Here is an 8,613-nt window from a genome sequence, read left to right as displayed (position 1 = left end):
TTTACCTTTCTATCTATTTATTATTTACACAATTTGTCATATTTTGCAATGGGTGGTTGTTCCTCATTTGTGCATAGGTTTTCTTGACTCATTTTTATCTTTCTGCACGACTGTGAATGCCTGCAAGGAAATGAATTTCAAGATAGTATATGGTGACGTATACAGTACTTAGATTATTACTTTACTTTGAACTTTGAAATGCCTTGTTTGCATCAAATCAAATGGGCAAAGCTTGTGCTGGGCACCATGCTTCGGTTGCCATTATAAATCACTAATTCATTTATTTTAACATATTATTAACTGGCGCCCAAAACTCACTAATCCTAACCATTCATCTTTGGATTGCAGGAAAAAACTGGAGTACCCAGAGAAACCCACACAGCCACAGAGAGAACATACATACTCCTTACAGACAGTGGCAGGAATTGAACCCAAATGGTTATCACTGCCACTGTAATAGCATTAAAATGACTACTATGCTACCTTGCTACCCATGAATAATGATATAAAATTTAAAATAAGCTTGCCGCAGAAAATTCAATTTATATGGTCACAAATAAAATATATCTAATATATTTTAGGTAATAAGCCACGCTTATTCTAATTTTTATGTCTTTAAAACACACTTATTAAATGCAATGCGTGATAAAATACTGATTGTTGGGTCAATGTGGCTCCCAGTGAATGAAAAGTGGTTAGTAGTAAATAGGTAGACAGCCTCAGTTCCCTGGAAGCATCATTAAAAGTACTTCACATAAATTAAGAAGAAGGACACAAGATCTAAATTTGGCTGATGTCATGGTGTCATATTGCCCTTCAGAATTAGGCCTTTCAGCCCTACTCATCCATACTGACCAAATATCTAACCAAGCTAGTCCCATTTGCCTGCGTTTGGCCCATAATCATTTTTTTAAGCAGGCCCCTGTCAAAATATGTTTTAAACATTATAATTGTGCCCACCTCTCCAACTTCATCGGGAAGCCTATACAAAATATTCACCATCCTCCGTGTGAAAATGATTTTCCTTGTATCGTTTCTTAATCTTTCACTTGAATTTATATCTTACAGTCGTCTATCTGGGAAAAGGTCATCTTATCTATGACCCGAATGATTTTAAATACCTCTATCAGGTCACTTGCCAGCCTCCTACGCTCCAAAGAGAAGATCCCAGCTTCTCCTTGTGATTCCAGCTCTCCAGTCCTAATACCGCCATTACGCATATTTTTGATGGGATGCCATCCGGTTCCTAGGTGACTGAAAACTCACCTACGTGAGGTCTCGCCAACAACTTGTACAGTTGAAACATGACATCCCAATTCAGTGCCTTGATTGATGAAGGAAGGCTTGCTAAACACCTTACTCCCATGCTGAACATCTTACTCCCATGCTAAACACCTTACTGCCATCCTAAACAGCTTACTCCCATGCTAAACACCTTATTCTCATCCTAACCACCTTACTCCTATGCTAAACATCTTATTCTCATCCTAACCACCTTACTCCCATGCTAATCACCTTACTCCCATGATAAACACCTTACTCCCATGCTAAACACCTTACTGCCATCCTAAACAGCTTACTCCCATGCTAAACACCTTATTCTCATCCTAACCACCTTACTCCTATGCTAAACACCTTATTCTCATCCTAACCACCTTACTCCCATGCTAAACACCTTACTCCCATGATAAACACCTTACTCCCATGCTAAACACCTTATTCTCATCCTAACCACCTTACTCCCATGCTAAGCACCTTACTCCCATGCTAAGCACCTTACTCCCATGCTAAGCACCTTACTCCCATGCTAAACACCTTACTCCCATCCTAAGTACCTTACTCCCATGCTAAACACCTTACTCCCATCCTAAGTACCTTACTCCCATTCTAAGCACCTTACTCCCATGCTAAACACCTTACTCCCATCCTAACCACCTTACTCCCATGCTAAACACCTTACTCCCATGATAAACACCTTACTCCCATGCTAAACACCTTATTCTCATCCTAACCACCTTACTCCCATGCTAAGCACCTTACTCCCATGCTAAGCACCTTACTCCCATGCTAAACACCTTACTCCCATCCTAAGTACCTTACTCCCATGCTAAACACCTTACTCCCATCCTAAGTACCTTACTCCCATGCTAAGCACCTTACTCCCATGCTAAACACCTTACTCCCATCCTAAGTACCTTACTCCCATGCTAAACACCTTACTCCCATCCTAAGTACCTTACTCCCATGCTAAGCACCTTACTCCCATGCTAAACACCTTACTCCCATGCTAAACACCTTACTCCCATGCTAAACACCTTACTCCCATGTTGAACACCTTACTCCCATGCTAAACACCTTACTCCCATGCTAAACACCTTACTCCCATGTTGAACACCTTACTCCCATGCTAAACACCTTACTCCCATGCTAAACACCTTACTCACATCCTATACACCTTACTCCCATGTTGAACACCTTACTCCCATGCTAAACACCTTACTCCCATGCTAAACACCTTACGCCCATGCTAAACACCTTACTCCCATGCTAAGCACCTTACTCCCATTCTAAACACCTTACTCCCATGCTAAACACCTTACTCCCATGCTAAGCACCTTACTCCCATGCTAAGCACCTTACTCCCATGCTAAACACCTTACTCCCATGCTAAACACCTTACTCCCATGTTGAACACCTTACTCCCATGCTAAGCACCTTACTCCCATCCTGTGTCCCTGGATTGCTGCTCTTATTGAACCATGTACTTCTACCCTGAGGCCTCCCTGTTCTCCAATGTTCTCGAGGCCTCTACAATTTGCTGTATAAGCCCTGTCCTGGTTTAACTTGCTAAAATGCAATACCTCATACTGTTCTCAGTGACATTCCCACTTTCATTCCTTGGCCCACTTCCCCACGAGGTGGTAAATGAATGGGCTCAGCGCCAAGATGAAGATGCACCATCCTCATTTAATGTTCACAGTGAATTTAACTCAGAGAGTAGCTGAGAGGCTGGTGAGGGTGGATCTCCACGGAGCGAGACCTGAGGAGAACGGGCTTGTAGTCGGAGTGAAGGACTACAGCTAGCTCAGGTCCACCTTGCCAGGGTACACAGCTGATATCGAGTTCTGCTCTCGAGGGCACCGACAAGGGAATTGCTTCAATGATCAACAGAGGACGAGTGATGGACATGTGCGGTGAAATGCTTGACGCATTGTCAGGTCCGTCAAATAGCACGAAACATATGTCCTGGAGCACGGATGTTCCAGCATCAATCCAGTATGGAGCTTAGAGCCTAACCTTTGACGTCTTGACAGCAATCTTGGTATGCGGTATATTTAGGCAAAGTCTTAAAGCACAGTTTCTAATTGATTTTATAAAACCAGAAAAAACTGGCAATCACTTCTACTTTGACTTCAGACTTCCAACACCTTCATTTTATTTTGCTTTTCAAACTCCTCCAGTGTGGAAGCAGAGTTTTACAAGCACCTGGGGAGTAGCAGATTAGTCTGAAGTCCATGCAAACTCTGTTTGTGTGGTTATTGGTTCAGTTCCACAGCTGATCTTCAGCAGATTCCAAAGTCAGGGAACACTCAGAATGAGAACCACTGCTGATAGTCTGCTGTCAACAGGCGGCTGCGCAAAGTCAGGGCTTCAAGCCCTGGGGCAGCTTGAGGCCATGTTCCACCTCTTCCTCTCACACCCACTTGTTCCTACAACTAAACAGGCGGGGGTTCAATTAGCCATCTTCCACCCGGCTAACTGAATTCCCATCTTCAGTTACCCCATTGCAGGACAAACACCTCACACAAAGGGTCCCTGCTGAGTCCTTCTCCCCTGTCTCTCCCTCAGCATCTTATCCCGCTCTCCCTGTCAGCTGCAGGGCACTCTAAAGGGGACGCATGCTCACATAAATCGGGGCAAGAGGACTGTGAGTGGACCTTGGAATCAAGACCGACATTGCATCTAGCACCATTGACTAGAACAAAAGCTTATATAGCACCCAAATCTATAATGATTGTGGAATCATAGCAACAGCCATTAGAAATCACGTAGTATCAAAACCCTTTCCTTTCTGGAACTAGTATTCCAGAGAGTGGAGATCCAATTAGCAGCAGTGATATTAAAACAATATTTACATGCTGGCTGGTGTCAAAAGCCGCCTGTTGTGAACAGAGTCTGAAGGTGTTTGTGTCAGTCATATTGAAGTCCTTACCAACATGAATCAGAATCAGGTTTAATATCACCGGCATGTGTTGTGGAATTTGTTAACTTAGCAACAACAATACAATGCAATACATGACAACCTAGAACAATATAAGTAAATCAATTAGAGTAAGTATATATATGAATGTTAAATAGTTAAATTGAAAATAGTGCAGGACCAGAATAAAAAAGTGAGGTAGTGTTCACGGGTTCAATGTCCATTTAGGAATCGGGTGGCAGAGGGGAAGAAGCTGTTCCTGAATCGTCGAGTGAGTGCCTTCAGGCTTCCGTACCTCCCACCATGTATCTGTCAGCACAGGAGCACCACAAGGATGTGTACTTTGCGCCCTGCCCTGTTCGCTTTACACCTACGACTGCGTGGCTAAGTACAGCTCCAACACCATATGTAAGTTTGCTGATGACGCCACTGTTGTGGGGCGTATCAAACGGGTGATGAATCAGCATACAGGAGGGAGACTGAAAACTTGGCTGAGGGGTGTAATAACAACAACCTCTTGCTCAAAGTCAATAAGGCCAAGGAACAGATTGTAGACTTCAGGAGAGGGAAACCAGAGGTTCATAATCATCAGAGGATCAGAAGTGGAGAAGTCAATGATGTTAAATTCCTGTCCTGGACCCGTCATATTAATATAATTGTGAAGGAAACACAACAGTACCTGTACTTCCTCAGGAGTCTGTGGAGGTTTGGCATTTCATCAACTTCTGTAGATGTATGGGAACACCAGTGACTTTGAGCAGAAAATCCTACAAAAGGCAGTGGATTTGGCCCAGTACGCCACAGGTAAAACCTTCCAAACCAATAAGCTCTTCTACATGAAACCTTGCCGTAGAAAAGCAACATCCAGCATGGTAGATTCTTACCACCCACACCAAGCCCTTTTCTCACTACTGCCATCAGGTAGAAGGTACAGGTGCCTCAGGACTCACAGCATCAGGTTCAAGAACAGTTACTACCCCTCAACCATCTGGCTCTTGAAGATAAGAGGACAACTACACTCATTTAAGGTTTCAAGGTTCAAGGATCCGCGTTCAAGGTTCATTTTATTGTCAAAGATGCATGTACAATACAACTCTGATACTTGTCTTCTCCAGACAGCCATGAAATACACATGCAAATGTAAAAGAAACAAAACGTGCATACCCCAGAATCCCCGACCTCCTCCCTGCAGAAAAAACAGCAAGAATAACAGACTCAACCCCCACCCTGCAGAACATAACAGCAACAATAACAATCTCCGATCCCCTCCCCACAGAAAAAAAACAGCAAACAATGACAAACCCGACCTCCTCCCTGCAGAAAGAACAGCAACAATAACAAACCCTGACACCCCTCCCTGCGGAAAAAAACAGCATCAAAAACAAAACAGTCCCCTCCCTGCAGGAAAAAAGAGCAACAATAACAAACCCGACCCTCTCCCCACAGAAAAAACAGCAAACAATGATAAACCTGAGCCCTCCCTGCAGAAAAAAAGAAACAATAACAAACATTGACCCCTCCCTTCAGAAAAAACAGTGACAATAACAAACCTGACCCCTCCCCACAGAAAAATAGCAACAATAACAAACTTGACCCGCTCACTCGCAGAAAAAACAGCAGCAATAACAATCTCTGACCCCTTCCTGCAGAAAAAACAGTGACAGTGGCATTAAAATCCCTTTCCCCTCCACACCACTCACAGACAAGGAAATTACAGAACACCCACTCGCCAATCGGTCACAAGAAAGAAAGTGCTGAGGGAGACCAGCCTAAAGTCCAGTCCAATCACAGATATCTCAGAGCATCGAGCAGACTCAGAACTCACAACTGGTCCAAACGGTGGCCTCTGTTGGGGAAATCACAGACCCTCAGGCCCCATTGGGAGCAATCCCTGACTCTGTGGCCTCCATCAGGAGTGACCACTGTCCCTCTGGCTCCGTTAGGAGTGACCACTGGGAGTGATCGCTGACCTTCTGGCCTCACTGGGAGTGATCGCTGGCCCTCTGGCCCCATTGGGAGTGATCACTGACCCTCTGGCCCTGTTGGGAGTGATCGCTGGCCCTCTGGCCCCATTGGGAGCGATCACTGACCCTCTGGCCCTGTTGGGAGTGATCGCTGGTCCTCTGGCCCCATTGGGAGTGATTACTGACCCTCTGGCCCCATTGGGAGTGATCACTGATCCTCTGGCCCTGTTGGGAGTGATCGCTGATCCTTTGGCTCAATTGAGAGAGATTGCTGATCCTTTAGCCCTTTGGGTGCAATCACTGACCCTCTAGCCCTGTTGGGATGACCACTGACCCTCTGGCTCCATTAGGAGCGATCGTAGACTGGGGTCCAAATGCTGTTGACCTGGCGGCCTCGATCAGGAGTGCTCGCGGGTCCAAACGCCTTCAACTCGATGCTTTAATCTTCCTCGCCACTTCGAGATGGAGTCGTTCGTGACCCTGCATCCTGTCTGTTTTTTTTCTACGAGCCAGCTCATGTCCTTGGTCCTTTCTGGGTTCCCGCCTCTGATGTCCAAGAGGCAGCTCTCCAGACAGAGCACAGTGCTGGATCCTTCAACTGAACTCCAAACTGTACATCACAGACACAAGCTGGTTCCGCAACACAAACAAGACAAAAGCTACGAGCCGGAGGCGTAGGAAAAGTGAAATAATTTAAAAGATTTTCTATCTGGAAGGTGTCGCCTGAGGAATTGCTCGCTGGCGCCTTCATTTAAGGACTCTGTTACATTGTTATTTCATGCTTGTTATTTATTGCAGTTTATTTCTATCTGCATTTGCATAGTTTACTTATAGTTTAGTTACTGACGTTTACAGTTTACAGTTACTGTTCTACAGATTTGCTAAGTATGCACACAGAAAAAGAATTTCAGCATTGTATGTGGTGACATGTATGTACTCTGATAATAAATTGTACTTTGAACTTTGGTCTCCTTCCTGACGGTAACAATGAGAAGAGGGATTGTCCTGCTCTTAGTAATGGATGCCACCTTTCTGAGACACCGCTCTTTGAAGATGTCTTGGATACTATGGAGGGAAGTAGCCAAGATGGAACTGACTAAGTTTACAACTTTCTGTAGCTTCTTTTGATTCTGTGCAGTTGTTCCCCCCCCCCCCCCCCACCCCCTATACAGACAGTGATGCAGCCTGTCAGGATGCTCTCCATGGTACACAGGAGATTTCAACATCATTCTGAGTAATGGTGAACGTTCCACCTCAGGCCAATGTCCAACAGACTCTAGGTGGTCTGAGCAATGGGATCAACATGCATGAAACAGCATGCCCTGACGTCTTCACCATCACCTTGGGGGATTTTAACCAGGCCAGCTTGAAAAAGTCACTAAATAATTACCACTTGTAGTACCAGAGGCAAAAACACACGAGACCATTGTTACACCACCATCAAGAGTGCTATTCCACATCCGCGCTTTGGGAAGTCTGATCACCTGGCTGTACTTCTACTCCCTGAGTACAGACAGAGACTGAAGACTGCAGCACCAGCAGTGAGGACAAAGGAGGTCTGGACAAGGGAAAGAACAGGAGTGCTTACACGACTGCTTTGAATCAATGGACTGGACAGTATTCAGGGATTCATCTTCAAACCTGGATAAGCTTGGCATAGTTGTTACTGACTTAATTAAAAATGGTGTGTGGATGATTGTGTGCCTATATGATGTGCCCACATGTGCATTGGTTACGAGCCTGGAATCAGTTCAGCTCCCACTATACTCTGACAAATGGGACTGATGGAGGAGAATATTGCAGTTCCAGTTTCTTGAAAATTCTTTTATTCTTTTCTAAATCCTGCCCCTAAAGTAAATTAGACCATCTCCTGTTAACAGTTTGTTAGTTTTAGTTCATTGATGATCATTGCTTACAACTGTGCCAAATCAGTTGTAACCTGTGCAGTTTAGTTAGCATTGAAGGAAATTTCTGTGATATTAAATTGAAGTTCCAAGATTTCACCTGCAAATGTGCTGTAAAAATTAACTGTGAAATACAAGCAAATTCTGAACAAGGAAATTAGCTAATTTTCTATGCTCATACTCAGGGCAGCCTTATGAATGAACAAGTTCCTCTCTAATCTATCAATAGCAGAATGTCTTGCTTAATCAGCTCTATCACAAAAGGATTATTTTCTCCCTGCACAGCAAAATGCACCGAATGTCAGTAAGTTTGAGGAGCTGATTGTGAATTCCAGGAAGGGTAATTGAGAGAACAGAAGCTAATCCTCATGGAGGGATCAGAAGTGGAGAGAGTGAGCAAATTCAAGTTCCTGGGTGTCAATATCTGAGGACCTAATCTGGTCCCAACATATTGATGCAGCCGTGAAGAATGAAAGACAGCAGCTGTATTTCACTCGGAGTTTGAGGAGATTTGGTTTGTCAATTAAAACAGTGGAGAACTTCT

Source organism: Hypanus sabinus, chromosome 25, assembly GCF_030144855.1.
Source record: "Hypanus sabinus isolate sHypSab1 chromosome 25, sHypSab1.hap1, whole genome shotgun sequence".
Lineage (NCBI taxonomy): Eukaryota > Metazoa > Chordata > Chondrichthyes > Myliobatiformes > Dasyatidae > Hypanus > Hypanus sabinus.
This window is presented reverse-complemented; position numbering follows the sequence as displayed.